The sequence below is a fragment of the Myotis yumanensis genome, unplaced genomic scaffold, assembly GCF_028538775.1.
Source record: "Myotis yumanensis isolate MYYU_CA2020_CCGP unplaced genomic scaffold, mMyoYum1.0.hap1 SCAF_22, whole genome shotgun sequence".
In the NCBI taxonomy this organism is placed as follows: Eukaryota; Metazoa; Chordata; class Mammalia; order Chiroptera; family Vespertilionidae; genus Myotis; species Myotis yumanensis.
The window spans coordinates 15,891,481-15,911,649 of record NW_027223773.1 but is presented as its reverse complement, the minus strand read 5'-3'; the positions used below and the strand labels follow the sequence as shown (position 1 = coordinate 15,911,649).

Here is a 20,169-nt window from a genome sequence, read left to right as displayed (position 1 = left end):
AACTAATGACCAAATGGAATCAAGGGTGAATTCCACCAAAAACTCAAAAAAGAATTCATAACTTTTTAATCAATCCTTCCTGAATTCTTCCAATAATTAAAAGAAGACGATACACTTCCAAAGGGATTTATCGAGGTGACAATTACACTGATACCAAAGTCAAGTAAGGACACACAAAATGACAGGTTAATATCCCTGATGAGAATAAATGCAAAAACCCTCAACAATGTATTAGGAACCACATTGAATAGTTCATTAACCATGATCCAGTGGGATATTGTGCAAGGATGCAAGGATCGCTCAATGTTTGTGAACCAGTAAATGGGTTATCCTCATCGACAGATGAAGGATAAGGTATACCATGATATAAACTGATATATAATAAAGCATTTAGTATTTCCTTTGGTCTCTCCTCCAGGAGACATTGCCATTTTAAGGAGGCCATTGGGGACGTCGTTGGGCAGTGACCAGAGAAACGTTATTGCAGCCCCAGCAACCAATAGCTTCGGCTGTGCTAACAAAGGGGCAGTCTTCTGTCAGCAGTTTCTGTTGGATAAAACACACAAAGGCTTTAATCTCATAGAAAGGAACTTGGTAGAACTGCTCTGTATTTTGAATTTCTAGAGGTTAGGATAATAACAACGTATAAAATGAAAAATACATGAAGTAAGACTAACACTAAAGGTTAAACATAAGTGAATTTAAAGATGTATAATGGAAGCTTTCCTAAATGGAACACCGAATTAGTTTTCTAAAAATTAGTCAAGGGTCAGGAATATAAGAGACAATAAAAGTCAAATATATATACATGTAATTGGAATCCCATAAAGAGGAGAGAGGGGGCACCAAGTAAAATGTTTGAAGAAATTATGGCAAATAGTTTCTCAGAATTTGACGTATACTATGAAGAGATCTAAGAACACCAACATACCCCAAGAAGAATTAAAATAAACAACATTAAATCAAGGCACAATAAAGTCAAACTGGTGAAAAAGATAAAATGCCTAAGAGCAGCAAGGAAAAATCCACACATAATTCAACGAACAAGATTAATAGAAACATCAATGGTCACATGATTAAACTACCAAAACCAGAAGTCAATGGAGTTATGACTCTAAAGAGCTGAAGGAGCATTGAAGGAACATCAATGTAGAATTCTAAACTAATGAAAATATGTGTCAAAACTGGATGAAAATGAAATTGCAAAATATCAAATTTTCTGAGATGCAGCTGGAGCAGGCTTAGAGGAAAATGTATAGCATTAAATGCTTATATTAGAAAGGAATAAAGATCTTTAAAACAATAACTTATGCTTCCACTTTTAAAAATTGGAAAATGATGAGAACCAATTTGGAGGCATAGGTAAATGCATGTTCTTGCTGCCTCCCACAACCACATGGAATGTACAACTAAAATAGAGAACAACCATCATTCCTGACTAGGGAGGTAAAGAAGAAAGCACATCAAGACTGGTAGGTAGGGCAGAGGTGGGGTACACACTAGTCCTACACTCACATGTGGCGTGTTTTTATTTGGGAGAGATATCTCAGCTGTGGAGGCCTCCTGTGAGAAGCAAAGGGCCCCAGCCCCACACTAGACCTTGAACCGAGGGTTCCAGAGCTTGAAAAAGAAGTCCTCATAACTTCAGGTTCCAAAACCAGAAATGATTATCTTTGAGTGACATGGAGGCAGCTGGAGACCCAGGCTGTACCTCTTAAAGGGCCAGCACAGGAACTTACAGAGTGTTGCTTCCTCTGAGCTACAGCCATAAGTGGTGAAATTGGGGGATCCTGAGACATACAGGAAATACCTGGTTTGTCTGGCATTATGGCAGAAACTTGTTGTGGCTTTCTCCCAGACAGGGCTGCTCACAGGAGTCATTGTTTCTGTGCTGGAACCTCCCCCATTGCATAGCTGCCTGGATGCCATATCTGAGGTTCCATCAGTATGGCTCACACAGTTTGCTCTGCCCTGGTGATTCCCTGATAATCCACCCCATCCAAATTGCAGCCCCATCCAAACTGTCACCAGCAGCCTTTCCATTTGAATGTCTTATCCTGGCTCAAGTTTCAGACTCTCCTAAAATCTCTGAAACATGAAGCAGCTAGCATCAGCATGACCCAAAACTATCAATAAGTGGCCCAAGACCCAGCACTAGTGCCAGTCTGCCATGCTTCACAACTTGTACTTGCCTGGGCACTTCCAAGCCCAATACAAGTAACAGTCATCTGCAGATCAGGAGGACACAGAGGATTAGGGGTGGCAAAGGAAGAAAAGAAGAAGAAGAAGCCCTAACCGGTTTGGCTCAGTGGATAGAGCTTCGGTCTGCAGACTGAAGGGTCCCAGGTTTGATTCTGGTCAAGGACATGTACCTTGGTTGCAGGCACATCCCCATTAGGGGGCATGCAAGAGGCAGCTGATCGATGTTTCTCTCTCATCGATATTTCTAACTCTCTATCCCTCTCCCTTCCTCTCTGTAAAAAATCAATAAAATATATTTTTAAAAGGGAAAAAGAAGAAGGAGGAGAAGGAGGAGGAGGAGTAAAAGAAAAAGAACAACACATGAACAAAGCCCTAGTCAGTTTTGCTCAGTGGATAGACTGTAGGGCTGCTGACTGAAGGGTTCCAGGTTTGTTTCTGGTCAGGGGCACATTCCCAAGTTGCTGGCTCAATCCCCATTGGGGTACATGCAGAATGTGGCTGATCAGTGATTCTCTGTTATCATTGATGTCTCTTTCTCTCTCTCTCTCTCTCTCTCTCTCTCTCTCTCTCTCTTTCTCTCCCTTCCTCTGTGAAATCAATAAAAAATTAACAAAATAATAGCAATACATACATATCTATCAACAATTGAATCTAAGAACCAAAATAAATGAACAAAGTATCTAATGAACAAAATAAACCAATGAATAAAATAGAACTGGAGGCATGGAAACATATGACAGACTGAGGAGTCTCAGAGAGAAGAGGGAGGAGACTGGGAAAGAGATTAACCAAATAACTTATATGCATATGCATTACCTATGGACCCAAATAGGAGGGTGATGAAAACCTAGGATTGGGAAGGAATGGGGTGGAGGGGTGATATGGGCGGAAAAGGGGGAATATTAGTAATAGTCTCAACAGTAAAATTTTTTGAAAAAAAAATTAGAAAAGGAAGATCAAAATCACCTAAAATCAAGCAAAAGGAAAGAAAGATAAAGATGAAAAGAGATTAAAGAAATCAAAACAGAAAAATGGTAGAGAAAAATGAATGGTGCCAACAGCTGAATCTTTGGGAGAAAAAAATCAATAAAATTAACTCAATGTGCCGAAACCGGTTTGGCTCAGTGGATAGAGCGTCGGCCTGCGGACTGAAGGGTCCCAGGTTCGATTCCGGTCAAGGGCATGTACCTGGGTTGCGGGCACATCCCCAGTAGGAGATGTGCAGGAGGCAGCTGATCGATGTTTCTCTCTCATCGATGTTTCTAACTCTCTATCTCTCTCCCTTCCTCTCTGTAAAAAATCAATAAAATATATTAAAAAAAAAAAAAAAAAATTAACTCAATGCTAAAAAGACTGGTAAAAGACAAATGACCAATATCAGAAATTAATTAGGAGATATGAACACATTCCCCAGTGCATTCTTATGAGACTGGAATTCTTTATGTACTCAGTACAAAGAAATGGTAAACTACTGACCAAAATCTCTTGTTAACATATTTATTAAAATCCTCAACAAAATATTAGCCAACCCTACCAGCAATAAAAGAAAACCATACTACATCATGACAAAGTAGGAATTATCCCAACAACTCAAAGCTAATTCAGTATTTTTTCATCAACCAATGTAATCCAACAAGTCAACTGTGTAAAGAATAAAATTCACATGGTCATAAAAACTGAAATAGAAAAGTGTGTGACAAAGCACAGCATTCATTCATGATAAACACGCTTAGGGAACTTGGCATGAAAGGGCACTTCCTCAATCTGATCATGGGACTTCTGTAGCTAAAATCATACTCGATTGTGGGAAGGGAAATGATTCCCCCTCAGATGGGGACAAAGTCAAGAAGGTCCTCTTACCACTTCTATTCAACATTGTACTTGACGTTTAACAAGTGAAATAAGACAAGAAAGATGCATAGAGACATTCAAATGTGAATGGAGATACCAGGTGTCCCTACTGATGCGTGACATAGTTATATATGAAGAAAAATCAAAGGAATCGACATCAAAATCACCGCTCAATACACAAAAATGGATCTATTTGGAGACTTATCATAACTGCGGTGGTGTTGCCCCTATGGGGTTGTCAAAGCAGCAGAAAAGGGGACGGAACTGAGTTCTTGTGGGAAACCATCCACAGAAACACAGCTTTTCACAGAGGTGCAGCCTCAGGAGGAACTTGGCAGCACCACTTGTCACCCAGAGTTCACCCTAAATCCCCTGGTGACTGGAGGGGCCTCATGTGTTTGCTCATTGACCTGATCCCAGGGAAGAGGAGACCTCCAGCCTCTTTAGGACAGGAAGTAGGTTTGCCCCTGAAGTCTGGCTGCCCCCTGCCTCCCACAGAAGTGGGGAGAGGGTGCCCCTAGTGGTCACACTTCAGAGATGGTTCCAAGGTCCCCAGAAAACACACTGGGGTGTAAAGCTGGGAAGGTGCTCAGTGAGCTTTTAAACTGACATTGAAACTACATGCATGTTGAAGGTGCTCTATCCTGGCACCTGGGAAAACTGACTTTTCCCTAATTTAGGTTTGTGTTTCCCTCAACCTCATGGGGCCTGACCACCTGGCTTCCAGCGGGTCCCCCACAGCGAGGCCCAGCATCAGCCTGCAGGAGAGGGATCTGGGTGGTTCTTCCTCATTAAGTCTCTGGAGAGAGGTTCCAGCCCAGCTCCCCATGCACCCCTGTACCCTGGCACCTGGGGCTGCCCTTCTGGGGGCCTCTCCATCCTCCCAGCAACACTGACAAACCCCAGGTCTGTTGGTCCATCTGGCAGGACCCTGGCTGTCTGCATACTGTGCTGGGGCCTCACAGTGTTAACCAGACATGGTGGGAGGGCCTCTAGCCCATGGGGCTCAGTGCATAGAGCATGAGCCCTGGTTCAATTCCTATCAAGGGCACGGGCCTCAGTTGCAACCTGGATCCGTGCCTGCAGGAGGCAACTACTCAATGTGCCCCAATAACTCTCTGCCTTGCTCGCTCCCTTCCACTTTGTCTAAAAATAAGTGGGAAAATATCTTTGGGTGAGGATGAAGAAAACTAAATAAATAAATAAAGGAATCTTATTTAAAAAAAAAAAAAAAAGCAAGAAATTATAAGACGAAACCCTGTCTTAGTACCAAGCCCAGGGAGGACTGTGTGCATGTTCCCCTAGGAATGATGATGGAGCTCAGACACAGCTCAGTTTTTGAATAAAGAATGACAGCGGCCTCACACGGTGGGTGTGGACATGGTGTGAAGCCTTTTGCTGAAAAAGCGTGTTGGTTTCTCTGGGTCACACCCGCGTCAGGGCTCCTGACCACGTGTTATCACTTCCCGTGGGCAGAGCCTGGCGTCAGGCTTTAGGTTGATCCTTAGGTGCTTTCTCTTTGTGTTTTTGCCTCGCAGGGGGTGGCGGTTGTTGTTTTTCTTTCCAGATGCAGTTTCCCGCTGGTTGGTGCTTATATATCAAGTCGTGTCCGGGTCTGTTTTCCAGTTTCTTTAGGATTTCCCATGTGAATAATCACGACAATAGAAAAGATGATTCCTCTCTGCGGGCCCCGTGCACCTTGAGGAGAAACCAGGAGGCACTGGGGCGGCCCCTGCGGGTCACATCCCAGACCCCGCCCACCAGGATCCACATCCAGTTCTCAAAGCTGCCCCTGGGCCCTGGGAACCCCTAGGGCAGGTCTTTAGGCCACACTCCCTGTGCCCAGCGTGAGACACCTCATCAGGAGGCAAAACGCAAGCCCAGGACTATGTCCTTCCCCTGTGGGTCCCCTCGTCTGAGGATGCGCTCACCTGTGCCCTCTGCTCCCAGGATCCCCAGCTGCCCAGCTCTGGGGGCCACATGGTGTGTGTCTAACCCACAAGCACCTGGCATTTGACCCCAGAACATGGGGACAGGGCCTCTGTCTCTTCAATGATTTGTCCTTGTTACCGAGAGGGATGCTGGTGTGTCAATGGCCCACAGTGCTGGTGGAATGAATGAATGAATGAATGAAGTCCAATCAATTAATGTGGGTGAACAGGCTCTGGAATTGGGGTTAGGTCCACAACACCCACACCCACAGGCCCATGTATGAGCACCCTTGTCTGTGGCCCCTGCCTTGGGTCCCACTTGCCCAAGGACCTGGCTCTGGAGAAATCTGGCTGCAGAACTGGGTCTGTGCCTCAGTGGGCCGTGCGCACCCGGGGCCTTATATCAGAGAGCGATGCTCAGGCAAATGCCAGGCGTGGCTTCCTGTGTAAATACAGCCTCCACTGGGGCCGCGGAGCCTGCTGAGTCTGGCTGACCCAGGGACATGGCTGTCTCCTTCCTCGTCTTCCTTCCCGTGCTGGGGCTCCCCTGGGGTCAGTGTCTGGGTATGTGGGGGTTCGCAGCCGTGTTCACAGAGACGTGGACTGATTAGCCTTGTTGCTTCCTTCTGTCCCAGGTGTCCTGTCCCAGGTGCAGCTGCAGGAGTCAGGCTCCTCGGTGGTGCAGCCCTCGCAGACCCTGTCCCTCACCTGTGCCATCTCTGGGGACAGTGTCTCCAGTAACAGTGCTGCTTGGCACTGGGTCCGGCAGCCCCCAGGGAAAGGGCTCCAGTGGCTGGGAAGGACCTACTTCAGTTCCAAGTGGTACAGAGAGTACGCGCCATCTCTCCAAAGTCGGTTAGTCATCGACCCAGACACGTCCAAGAACCAGTTCTCCCTGCAGCTGAGGTCTATGACCACCGAGGACACAGCGGTGTATTACTGTGTAAGACAACACAACACAGTGAGGGGAAGTCAGTGTGAGCCCAGACACAAACCTCCCAGAGGGAGACAGCAGGGATGGGCTGCAGGGAGCTTTAAGAACACCAGGGGGCGCTGAGGACCAGCACAGGCCCAGGACCAGGAGCAGGTGCAGAGTTAAGCAAAGATAACATTTCCTGCTCTGTCTTAAAAAAGTTTTGCTCTGAGCAACAGAGCTCACAGAAAGCCCTATTCTATGTCTAGGTTTAGGGATTGTATTTATGATCATAAAAGGGGCTCTGTCTTTATTCTGACATAATCCAGGGACTGAAAGGAACCTCCCAGGAGGCTCTGATCACACATTCCAACCTTGGCAGTCCTGGGGTTGGGCCCGCCCCAGGCCTATAACTTCTTTGCTAAAAGGCTCATCTTTCCATTGAGCAATCCTGTCCATTGCTCCTGTGCATCTGGGTTAACACACCTTTGACATCAGCATGACCACCCTCAGGAGAGCACCTCCTGGTAACTGTCCTGTCACCCAGTCCCTGCCTCACTCTCTCCCTCCTCCGTGTCACCTTCCTCACCTTCCCGCCTTAACTTCAAATGCACAAACACAACTGCAAATGGTTGTTCTCCATGCACTTGAGGTCTTGCTCCCCAACTGTTGTTAGTCTGGCTCTAATAAAAGCTTGTAAAACATTCTATCCATGTTTGGACATTTCTTACATCAATATGTTGTTTTTTCTTTATTTACAACATACGTTCATACCTGCTTCTTTGCCGTGTGGAGAGGGAAGTGCACACAATTATTAAAAACGTGCTACCGCAGCAGGATGAGGTCTAAAGAGTTCCCGTGTGTTGGAGGGAAAACAAGTTTGCTGTTGGTTGTCATGGACATGAGGTTCCCTTCCTTAGGAATGAGGCCTCACCAGCTGTGCCTGTCTACAGCTGTGACACATTTACAGGTTCTCCTTGGTGGCTGAATTGGCATAAAACCCACAATGTAAGTGAACCACATTGACGTAGTTGACATACGCACATCCAAACCTGTGGAGAGTTTTTAAGAGTTGATCTGAGCCAAATCTAGGAGAGTGCCAAGGAAGCAGGATCTCAGATGCCCCTGAGAATGCCAGTGTCAGAGTTGCTCTCACAGCTTCTCAGACACGTTTGGGATTGAGGAGGAGGGAGGGAAGGCTGCATGGAGTTGGGAGGGAGCAGGCCGGGGTTGGATCACAGGCACTTAACAAAAGTGCTCTCCTGAGGGCAGTTAGGGCTTGTTTTAAAGGAGTGTTGACCTTGATGCTCAAGAACTATGGGCAGGACTGGCTTTAGGCAAAGAGAAGCCTTTTACTAAAAAGTTAAGGCCTGGGGCTAACTCCCCCGTAATGGCCCAGTTAGGGGGTTCTGACCAGATCACCCTGAAAGGTGACTGTCAGTCCCTGGGCATGTGTCTACCTTGTTTCCTCCACAAAGTGCACAGTCAGTGGCTGTTAGGTGTAATGTAAGGTTTAATCTGAGATGTAAGATTTAATCTGACCAAAGCCAATAAATTGACCAAGACAAGCAGGGTAAGAGCGAAATATCGCGTTTATTGGAAGCTCTCGGGTGAGGTCCCACGGTCTGGGGGTGCAGGCCAGGGGAGTCACACCCGCCTATGCCTGGCAGAGATTTTTTATGCTGCTGTTGGACCAATGAGGCTTATCTGAGGTAGCTTGTGGCAGGTGATTGATGAGTGGGAAGTTGGTGCAGCTGCACCCTGGCCATCTTGAGAAGTCTCCGGTGGTTATTTATTGGCCATCAGCACAACAGGATGCTCTGGTGGGTCCCAGGATGGCAGCTATTGTCCAGCAGGATGTGGCTCGGCAGTTCTGGGTTGTTTTGTCCAACTCAGCTGGTGGGATCAGGAAAGACCCTATTTTCCCAGCCCCAGACCTTACAGTGGCGTGTGGCACTTTTGCTGTGGTGAGCGGCCATCAACTCCTCTGCCCACTTCCACAGCATTTTGATTGCAGCCTGGAGAAGCCCAGCTCCCATTGCACACTGACTCCCACCCCCGCCTCCTCTCAGCCCAGAAAACCCCTCATCTCTGCGTTTCTTTTAAACCAGGACCCAATGTCTCTGAACCAGCAGCCTGGGGAGGTGCCAGCTGGGTCTGAGGCTGAGCAGAGAGCAGGGATTTGGGATGAGGCAGCCGCCCTACACACCTCATCCATCAGCACGGTGTGGGCGGCTAATGCAGTTCATGATGAGCCTTGCTTAGTGCAGCTGTGCAATGGGCTCATAATGTGTCCACAGGGCAGGTCTCCCCTCTCCACACCAGGGCCGTGGTTTCCCTCCGGAACTGGCACTCGGCCCCCTGGCTTTGGGGTAGGTGACCTCGCTCAGACCTGGGGTGGGCATGGTCTCCTCTTGGGGCAAAGCGAGTGAGGGGTATAGGGGTTTCACCCCCAGCGAGTCCAGCTGAAGTGGCCAGGTCCTGTGCTGCATGGGGCAGAGGGAGAGGCTGTGGGACGGGGCTGCCCCCAAAAGAAGAGCTGAGGACTGACCTGCAGGTGGCCCCTCTGCCACGGAGAAGGGAGAGGCTCACCTGCCCCCAAGGATGACTCGGTGCCTCAGTTTTTACCCAGGGTTTTGCCTCCAAAAGCCAACATGTTAATTTTTTTATTTTTTTATTCTCATCCAAGGATATTTTTTCAATTACTTTTCAGAAAGAGAATGGAAGAGAGGAGCGGGGGTGGGGGGTTGGGGGGGGAGGGAGAGAAACATTGAAGTGAGAGAGGCACATGCATTGGTTGCTTCCTCAATGACCCTGACTGGGGCCAGGAGTGAACCGGCAACCTTGACTGGAAATTGAACCTGAGACCATGTGATGCCCCGGCCAATGTATAAACCACTGGGCAACACCAGCCAGGGCTCCATTTGTAAATGACAGAACTTCTCCCAATTTGAGAGGATGGGAAAACAGGACCTTTGCACACGAACAGAAGGGAAGTTAAGTGAAATCTGTGGTTTTGGAAAGGCAGTTACAAGCTGTGGCAGGGACAGCAGTTTACACACTGAGGCTGCGGCCACAGCATCCAACCGGCCTCTCCTGACTGTCACATGTACACCCTCGAGTTTTGTGGAAGATCTGAATGGGAAAAACAACAAAGAGAATCTTTCAGTCTCAAAATTAAAGCATCATCCAATGCAAGTTCTTATTCCCAACCCCCAGAAAGGCAACATGGCTCACGGCGGGTGAAGGAGAGGGAGAGGAAATCCCATCCACGCACCCCTGGGTCCTCATCAAAACCCCAAGGATGGAGGACTCTCAATCCTGGAAGCTGCCCCCAAAGGAATAGGGTCAGTGTGACTGGGTCTCAGGAAAGGAGGGAGGAAGGGTGGGTCAGGACAGGAAACCTTGTGGCCAGCATCCTTGAGTCCTTTCCCATCTGGGGTCGCCCGGAGGATAACAAGGTCAGCCATGCAGCCCAGGGTCCCAGCTGCACCCTTATATCCCGACCTCATGAAAATGGGGCTCTCCTCCTGCTCAGAAAAGAGGGCCCTGCCCCGCATGTAGGGACACAGGACCCCAGCGGCTCCACCATGGACTTGGTGACATCTGCATCTTCCTTCTGATCATTTTTCAAGGTCATTCTCAGGAGAGGGGAGCACTGAGACCTGTGCCTGTGCCTGTTTTTGCTTCCAGGTGATTCTAAGTCCACCTTGTGTCTCTGTGTTTTCAGGTGTCCAGTGTGAGGTGCAGCTGGTGGAGTCTGGGGGAGGCTTGGTGCAGCCTGGCTGGTCTCTGAGACTCTCCTGTGCAGCCTCAGGATACACCTTCAGTAGCTACTGGATGGGCTGGTTCTGCCAGGCTCCATGCAAGGGGCTGGAGTGGGTCTCACTCATTACTGGTAATGGTGGTAGCACATACTATGCCAACACTGCCAAGGTCCGATTCACCATCTCCAGGGACAACACCAAGAACATGCTGTATCTGCAAATGAACAGCCTGAGAGCTGAGGATACGGCCGTCTATTACTGTGCAAGACACACAATGAGGGGAATTCAGTGTGAGCACAGACACAAACCTCCCTGAGGGAGGCAGCAGGGCTGGGCTGCAAGGGGCGCTAGGACACTAGGGGGTGCTCAGGTCCAGCAGGGGACACTAAGAACTACTGGACTGACTAAACTCAGGACTCACTAAACTCAAGAATGCAGCCCCAGATGCCCCCTCTCACCACTCCTGTTCGACATAGTACTTGAAGTATTAGCCATTGCAATTAGACAAGAAGAAGAAATAAAAGGCATCCAAATTGGAAAAGAAGAAGTAAAACTGTCCTTATTTGCAGATGACATGATATTATACATAAAAAACCCTAAAGACTCCTTAAAAAAACTATTAGACTTAATAAATGAATTTGGCAATGTAGCAGGATACAAAATTAACGCCAAGAAATATATGGCATTTCTATACATCAATAGTGAACTCACAGAAAGAGAGACTAAAAATAATCCCATTTACCATCGCACCAAAAAAAATTAAGATACCTAAGAATAAACTTACCTAAAGAGGTAAAAGACCTCTACCCAGAAAACTACAGGATGTTGAAAAAAGAGATTGAGGAAGACATAAACAGATGGAAGAACATACCATGTTCTTGGATTGGTAGAATCAACATCATTAAAATGTCCATACTACCCAAAGCAATCTATAAAATCAACGCACTGCCCATTAAAATACCAATGGCATATTTCACAGACATAGAACGAACTCTCCAAAAATTCATCTGGAATAAAAAAAGACCCTGAATAGCTGCAGCGATCCTGAGAAAGAACAAAGTAGGTGGGATCTCAATACCAGATATCAAGCTGTATTACAAAGCCACTGTTCTCAAAACTGCCTGGTACTGGCACAATAACAGACATATAGATCAATGGAATAGAATAGAGAGCCCAGAAATCAACCCGAACCAATATGCTCAATTAATATTTGACAAAGGAGGCAAGAACATACAATGCAGTCAAGATAGTCTCTTCAATAAATGGTGTTAGCTCCTCCTTCTCTTTTAATTCTTGATTAAATAGCTTCCCCTTTAATGGCTTTTGCAGGGGAAGTTGCACCTCCTAGGTCCTGCCAGCAGCAGCTCTGCCCAGCATGACAGCTGCCAGGTGCCTGCTGGCGAGGGCAGCCCACCTTAGCTTCTTGCTCCTGCTTTCCTTCTGGCTGGACCCAGGTGTGGGAGCTAAGGAGCTGAAGTTTGTGACACTGGTTTTTAGGCATGGAGACCGGTGTCCCATTGAAACCATTCCTAATGATCCCATTAAAGAAACCTCCTGGCCACAAGGATTTGGCCAACTCATTCAGTTGGTCATGGAGCAGCATTATGAACTTGGAGAGTATATAAGGAAAAGATATGGAAAATTCTTGAATGGGTCCTATAAACATCAACAGGTTTATGTTCACAGCACAGACATTGACCGGACGTTGATGAGTGCCACAACAAGCCTTGCAGCCCTGTTTCCCCCCGAGGGTATTAGCCTCTGGAATCCCAACCTGCCCTGGCAGCCCATCCCAGTGCACACAGTCCCTCTTGTGGAAGATAAGTTGCTATTCCTGCCTTTCAGGAACTGCCCTCATTTTCAAGAACTAGAGAGCGAGACTTTAAAATCGGAGGAATTCCAGAAGAGGCTGCAGCCTTACAAGGATTTTATGGAAACGTTGCCAAAATTGTCAGGATACCATGGCAAGGACCTTTTCGGAATTTGGAGTAAAGTCTACAACCCTAAAATAAAAAATAAAAAATGGTGTTGGGAAAATTGGACAGATACATGCAAAAAAATGAAATTAAACCACCAACTTAAACCATACACAAAAATAAACTCAAAATGGATAAAGGACTTAAATGTATGACAGGAAACCATAAAAATACTAGAAGAATCCAAAGGCAACAAAATCTCAGACATATGCTGAAGCAATTTCTTCACCGATACAGCTCCTAGGGCATTGGAAACTAAAGAGAAAATAAACAAATGGGACTACATCAAAATAAAAAGCTTCTGCACAGCAAAAGAAACCATCAACAAAACAACAAGAAAACCCACTGCGTGGGAGAACATATTTGCCAATGTTATCACTGATAAGGGTTTAATCTCCAACATTTATAGGGAACTCATGCAACTTAACAAAAGGAAGATAAACAATCCAATAAAAAATGGGCAAAGGACCTAAATAGACACTTTTCAAAGGATGACATTCAAAAAGCCAAGAGACATATGAAAACATGCTCAAAGTCACTAATCATCCGAGAAATGCAAATCAAAACAACAATGAGGTACCATCTCACACTTGTCAAAATGGCTACCATCAACAAATCAACAAACGACAAGTGCTGGAGAGGATGTGAGAAAAAGGAACACTCGTGCACTGCTGGTGGGAATGCAGACTGGTGCAGCCACTATGTAAGACAGTATGGAGTTTCCTCAAAAAACTAAAAATGGAACTCCTATTTGACCCCGTGATACCACTTCTAGGAATATATCCCAAGAAAACAGAAACACCAGTCAGAAAGGATATATGCACCCCTATGTTCATAGCAGCACAATTCACCGTAGCTAAGATCTAGAAAGAGCCTAAGTGCCCAACAGTAGATGAATGGATTAGAAAACCGTGATACATCTACACAATGGAATACTATGCTGCTATAAAAAGGAAGGAATTCTTACCATTTGCAACAGCATGGATGGGACTGAAGAGCATTATGCTAAGTGAAATAAGCCAGTCAATGAAGGAAAAATACCACATGATCTCACTCATTTATGGATAATAAAGTCCATTATAAACTTATGAACAAAAATAGATACAGAGGCAGAGCAGCCTCGAATAGACTGTTAAACTACAGCGTGAAGGCCAGGGAGGGTTAGGGGCAGGAGGGGAGGGTAAGAAATCAACCGAAGGACTTGTATGCATGCATATAAGCATAACCAATGGACATAAGACACTGGGGGGTAGGGAGGCCAGGGGATTGTCAATGGTGGAAAAAAAAGAGACGTATGTTATACTCTTTGTAATACTTCAAGCAATAAAACAATTTAAAAAAAAAAGAATGCAGCCCCAAAGGCATGTGCAGGTATAGGCCAAAGAGGGGTTTCCTTTACAAGTTTGTTTCCTCTTCATCATAAAAAATAAAATAGCCTGCTTGCTCAGTGGATAGAGCGTTGGCCTGCAAACTGAAGGGTCCCAGGTTTGATTTCAGTCAAAGGCATGTACATGGGTTGCAATGGCCTCCCCAGCCTGGGACCTGGTCTGGGCTGGTGCAGAAGGCAACCAATCTATGTATTTCTTTCACATTGATGTTTCTTGCTGCCTTTCCCACTCTCTTCCACTCTCTCTAAGTAATCAATGGAGAAATATCCTCGAGTGAAGATTTAAAAAATCTATTTATATAAAAACCCTGGGTGTAACACGTCACGTCCTAGGCTCTACCAACCAGAAGGAAGTCAGGCTGCACCCTCTCCGAGCTATTTCCCGCAAGGGTGAGGTTTGAGGCAGGAACCTGCTCTCGGAGCATGGACACACCAAGTCCTTGGTCGCCTTGCCAAGGACTGCGCCCTTCCAGAGCTGTTTCCCGCGAGACCTGAGGAAATAACCCACCCTCAGAGCGCCAGGAACGCTCAGCAGCAGTCAGTACTGGGTTGCTGAGTTGGAGGCCATGGTGTGGTAGAACTCTGGGTCTGGCCCAACAGGGGGCATGGGCCTGACAGGTTGAGCTGGGCTGAGGTAGGGAGGTGGGAATTGAGAAAAGAAAGAAATACAGGAAAGCGGGGTCGGGAGGACTCCAGTTCTCTCGATGAACTGAAGCAACTTTATTAGCCACACAATCCTATTTATACATAACACACTGAATAAGAGGTCTGTCAAGAGGAATGTGTTCTTTGTTCCTCTTAATCTCTAAGGGAGAGACACAGCAGAAGGACAAGTTCTCAGTACAGCATATCTCAGTAAATAGTTACAGACTTCTTGGTAAGCTATGAAAGGCTGTTCTTATTCTACAAAGGTTCTCTCATTCTACTGATAATCGCCATCCAAACAACTCTTGGAAAACTGTGTAGGTAAGGGTTCCAGCCTTGCTAGCCCCTTCAGGTGCAAGGACCTTGCCAGCTTACCGCTGGCCTTCAAACCAGACCCTGACAGTAGGGAGGAGGCAGCCCCATTCCTCACAGAATCTGCTGTTGGATAGCTTGCTGTCAGTGGCCTACCAGCCAAGAACCCCATTCACCTGCATCCCAGACCCTGACAGAAGAGAAGAGGGAGCCCTATTCCTCGTGGAATTGACAGGTGGCCAGTTTGCTGTCAGGGGCCTGCCAGCTAGGAATCCTATTCACCTGCATATCTGTATAAAGTTTTAATATATTATATTAGAGGTTGTGATAGTACTGTTTTACCCACAGCGTCTACAGGAATTGCTGCACATTTACTTCTCGGTGGAAGGACCTTTCATTCCCAATATAAATTACCAATTCCATTAAATGAAACTTCAATTTCTAGACTCGATATAAACAGTGAAGTTGCTAAAACTATTAAAAAGGCCCAACTTCTCATTATTGATGAATGCACCATGGCATCCAGTCATGCTATAAACGCCATAGATAGATTACTAAGAGAAATTATGAATTTAAATGTTGTATTTGAGGGGAAAGTTCTCCTTCTTGGAGGGGATTTTAGACAATGTCTCTGTATTGTACCACATGCTATGCGATTGGCCATAGTACAAATGAGTTTAAAGTACTGCAATGTTTGGGGATGTTTCAGAAAGTAGTCTCTTAAAACAAATATGAGATCAGAGGATTCTGCTTATAGTGGATGGTTAGTAAAACTTGGAGATGGCAAACTTGATAGCAGTTTTCATTTAGGAATGGATATTATTAAAATCCCCTGTGAAATGATTTGTAATGGATCTATTATTGAAGCTACCTTTGGAAATACTATATCTATAGATAATATTAAAAATATATTTAAACATGCAATTCTTTGTCCAAAAAATGAGCACGTTCAAAAATTAAATGAAGAAATTTTGGATATACTCAATGGAGATTTTCACACATATTTGAGTGATGATTCCATTGATTCAACAGATGATGCTGAAAAGGAAAATTTTGCCATTGAATTTCTTAATAGTATTATTCCTTCGGGAATGCCATGTCATAAATTAAAATTGAAAGTGGGTGAAATCATCATGCTATTGAGAAATCTTAATAGTAAATGGGGTCTTTGTAATGGTACCATATTTATTATCAAAAGATTATGACCTAACATTATGTAAGCTGAAGTATTAACAAGATCTGCAGAAGGAAAGGTTGTTCTGATTCCAAGAATTGATTTCTCCCCATCTGACACTGGCCTTCCATTTAAATTAATTCGATGACAGTTTCCTGTGATGCCAGCATTTGTGATGACAATTAATAAATCACAAGGACAAACTCTAGACAGAGTAGGCATATTCCTACCTGAACCCATTTTCGCACATGGTCAGTTATATGTTGGTTTCTCTCGAGTTCGAAGAGTATGTGACCTTAAAGTTCTAAATACATCATCACAAGGGAAATTAGTCAAGCACTCTGAAAGTGTTTTCACTCTTAATGTGGTATACAGGGGGATATTAGAATAAGTTTAATCACTTTATCAGTCATTGTTTGCATCACTGTTGTTTTTATATCGTGTTTTGTTGTTTTCATATCATGTTTTTGTTGTTTTTATATCATGCCTCATTGTTATATCCTTTTGTTACTTTTTATTTATTAATAAATTATTATTTTCATATACATTTTACTAATTTCCTTTCATCTCTCACACTTCTATTATAGAGCAAGAGCAAATAGCAATATTAAAATATTTCCTCTAATTAATTCCTTTTTAATGTGCACAAATTTTGTGCACCGGGCCACTAGTTTATATTAATAAAAGGCCCTTGGCCGTCACACCATCACATCATCATGACCAAACAAGCCACTGCTCTCATGGCGGGCAGGGCGGGGCAGCGAGTACTAGCAGTGGACAGCTATAAGCAGCGGAGGGAGGGGCGATGAGCAGGGTGGCCAGCTGAGGCAAGCAGAAGCGAGCTACTCACACACAATTTTGTGCACACTGGGCCTCTAGTAAATAAATAAAAATAAAATAATGAATTTCCAGGAGCTCTGTTTAACCTGTTGCCACTGAGACAACGTTCCTTGGATCCATGCCTCAAAGAGCACGGTGTTTCCACTCTGCAGTGACAGGCATGTGCAGGAGGCGCTGCTCACAGAACCAGCAGAACCTCTGGTGCCTCACCCACTATGTCCACACCCACTGTGTCCTCACACACTGTGACCTCGCCCACTGTGGCCTCACCCACTGTGTCTTCACCCACTGTGACCTCACCCACTGTGTCCTCACCCACTGTGACCTCACCTACTGTGTTCTCACCCACACCCACTGTGTCCTCACCCACCGTGGCCTCACCTACCATGTCCTCACCTACTGTGGCCTCACCCACCATGTCCTCACCCACTGTGTCCTCACCCACTGTGTCTTCACCCACCGTGTCCTCATCCACTGTGACCTCACCCACTGTGTCCTCACCCACTGTGACCTCACCCACTGTGTCCTCACCCACCGTGACCTCACCCAGAGTGTCCTCACCCAGAGTGTCCTCACCCACCGTGTCCTCACCCACCGTATCATCACCCACCATGTCCTCACCCACCGTGTCCTCACCCACCATGTCCTCACCCACTGTGTCCTCACCCACTGGTGTCTCACCCACTGTGGCACCACCAGCTGACGGGCTCCTGCGTCATCCTCCTCTTTCTCTCAGTCTTACTGCCTGGTCCCCACACCCACTTAATCCAGCCCATGGTCGCCTGGTAGGGGCAGGGATGTCTGGGTTCTCACAATTCCCTCCAGGTGTGTCTCTAGAGCCCTGGTCAAGCCTGAGAGAAAGACAGCTCCACTCTTGGCCAGGAAGGAGGCATAAAGGAGCCAGAGGGGGTCCTCTCACTAAGAATTCATCAGAGGGAAGGAAGCAGAGATCTCCGCTCAGTCACCCACTCTCAAGGGTCCCCGTAGGGCTCAAGGCTCCCCAGAGGCCTGGAGAATTCAGACCACCCCTATTTTTTTAAGGCAATCCTGTTTCTTTATAAAATTTTTATTTATTAATTTTCTTTTTTGAGAGAGAGAGAGGAGGGAGAGAGAAACATTGATTTGTTGTTCTATTTATCATGCATTCATTGGTTGATTCTTGTATGTGCTCTGACTGGGGATCGAACCTGCAACCTTGCTGTATCAGGATGATGCTGTAACCAACTGAACTGTCCAGCCAGTGCCAATTCTATTTTTTTAAAAAATATATTTTGATTGATTTCAGAGAGGGAGAGGGAGAGAGAGATAGAAACATCATCAGAGAGAATCACTGATCCGCTGTTACCTGCACACTTCCTACTGGGGATTATGCCCACAACCTGGGTAAGTGCACTAGACCGGAATTGAACCCAGGACCCTTCAGTCCCCAGGCTGATGCTCTAGCCACTGAGCCAAACTGGCCAGGGCTCAGACCACCTCTTGCTTGTCTCCAGCCACTTGGCTTTACCCCTCGGCAGGGAGACACCAGGAGCACTGAGCTCAGCGTGGCGATTTGGAGTGCTGGCCCAGCAGTCCACCTGGCCTGTGTCACCTGAGGGAGGGAGTCTGCAATCTCCTGGTCTGAGGCCCTGTAGCACTTGTCGTAGGACTTGTTCCTTCAGGAAAGCAAGGCTTGTCCCTAGAAGAATGGATGACAGGCCAATTCCCAAATTATATACCAGGATGAGCCTCCAAAGACGTAATAAACAAAATATATCTTAAGTGGCATGCATGTCATTGGTGACATAAGTGTCATAGGTGACATGCCTGTTCTGTGCTGCATGCCTGTCAAAGCTGACACACATGTCATAGATGACTGGCATGTCCTATGTTGCCTATGTTGGAAACAACATATATGTCATGGTATGTTTTAGCATGTTACAAACAACGCTCTAGGAGCAAATTGTTCCTAGCTTAGCGGGACCACACGTAAGCAATCTTGTTAGGCTAGTGTGTGTTAGACACAGAGGCTGCCTGTGCTGCTCTACTTTGGAGGTGCTCACTGTGCGAGCTGCCAAAGGAAAGGGTCCTGTGTCCGCCTCATTCTAGGAGGGAAAGGGCCGCTCTCAGCATCCGTGGGAATTACCAAGCCCACTGTCCAATGTTCTCATCCAGGTGCCTCCACTTGAAATGCATGAAGGCACTTAATTTCCATCATCATCGCTGGTATTGGACCTTTCTCCTTTATGTTTCTTCTTCTTTCTTTTCTTTCTTTCTTTTTTTTTTTTTTTTTTTTTGATCCTGGGTCACCCAGGACGACATTCGTCAGGACCTTCCCTAGAGGAGGTGGTGGGCAGAGCGAGATGGCACCCAGAAAAGAAGCTTCCAGCACAGCCTCTCCTGCCTCGTCACATGTTGACGTTCCAGTTTCATGGAAGATCTAATTGGGAAGAAGAACAAAGAGAATCTTTCAGTCTCAAAATAAAAGCATCATTCCAAGGCAAATCTTATTCCCAAGCCCCTTGAAGGCAACATGGCCCACGGCAGGTGAAGGAGAGCAAGGGGAAACCCTGTCCACCTGCCTCTGGGGGCAGCACCCTGGGTCCTCATCAAACCCCAAGGATGGAGGACTCTCAAACCCAAGGGTGACCAGGTCTCGGGAAAGGAGGGAAGGAGGGAGGGTGGTCAGGGCAGGACTCCTTGTGGCCAGCATCTTTGAGTCCTTTGCATCTGGGGTCGCCACTAAGATGAGAAGGTTAGGCATGCAGCCCAGGGTCCCAGCTGCACCCTTATATGCAGACTCCATGCAAATGGGGCTCTCTTCCTCCTTATAAAAGAGGGTCCTGCCCTGCATGCTGGGGAGACACCCAGAACCCAAGTGCCTGAGACAGGACCCCAGTGGCTCCACCATGGACTTGGTGCCAAGATGCGTTTTCCTCCTGATCATTTCTCAAGGTCATTCTCAGGATTGGGGAGCGCTGAGACCTGTGCCTGTGCCTGTTTTTGCTTCCAGGTGATTCTCAGTCCACCTTGTGTCTCTGTTTGCAGGTGTCCAGTGTGAGGTGCAGCTGGTGGAGTCTGGGGGAGGCTTGGTGCCGCCTGGGGGGTCTCTGAGACTCTCCTGTGCAGCCTCTGGATTCACTTTCAGTAGCTCCTGGATGTACTGGGTCCGCCAGGCTCCAGGGAAGGGGC

General features: G+C 46.4%; 1 pseudogene; it reads left to right on the top strand.

The window, feature by feature from the left end:
* The first annotated feature begins 12,039 nt into the window (after window positions 1–12,039).
* LOC138999332 (prostatic acid phosphatase pseudogene) lies at window positions 12,040–17,701 on the top strand (annotated as a pseudogene).
* The last annotated feature ends 2,468 nt before the right edge of the window (window positions 17,702–20,169 follow it).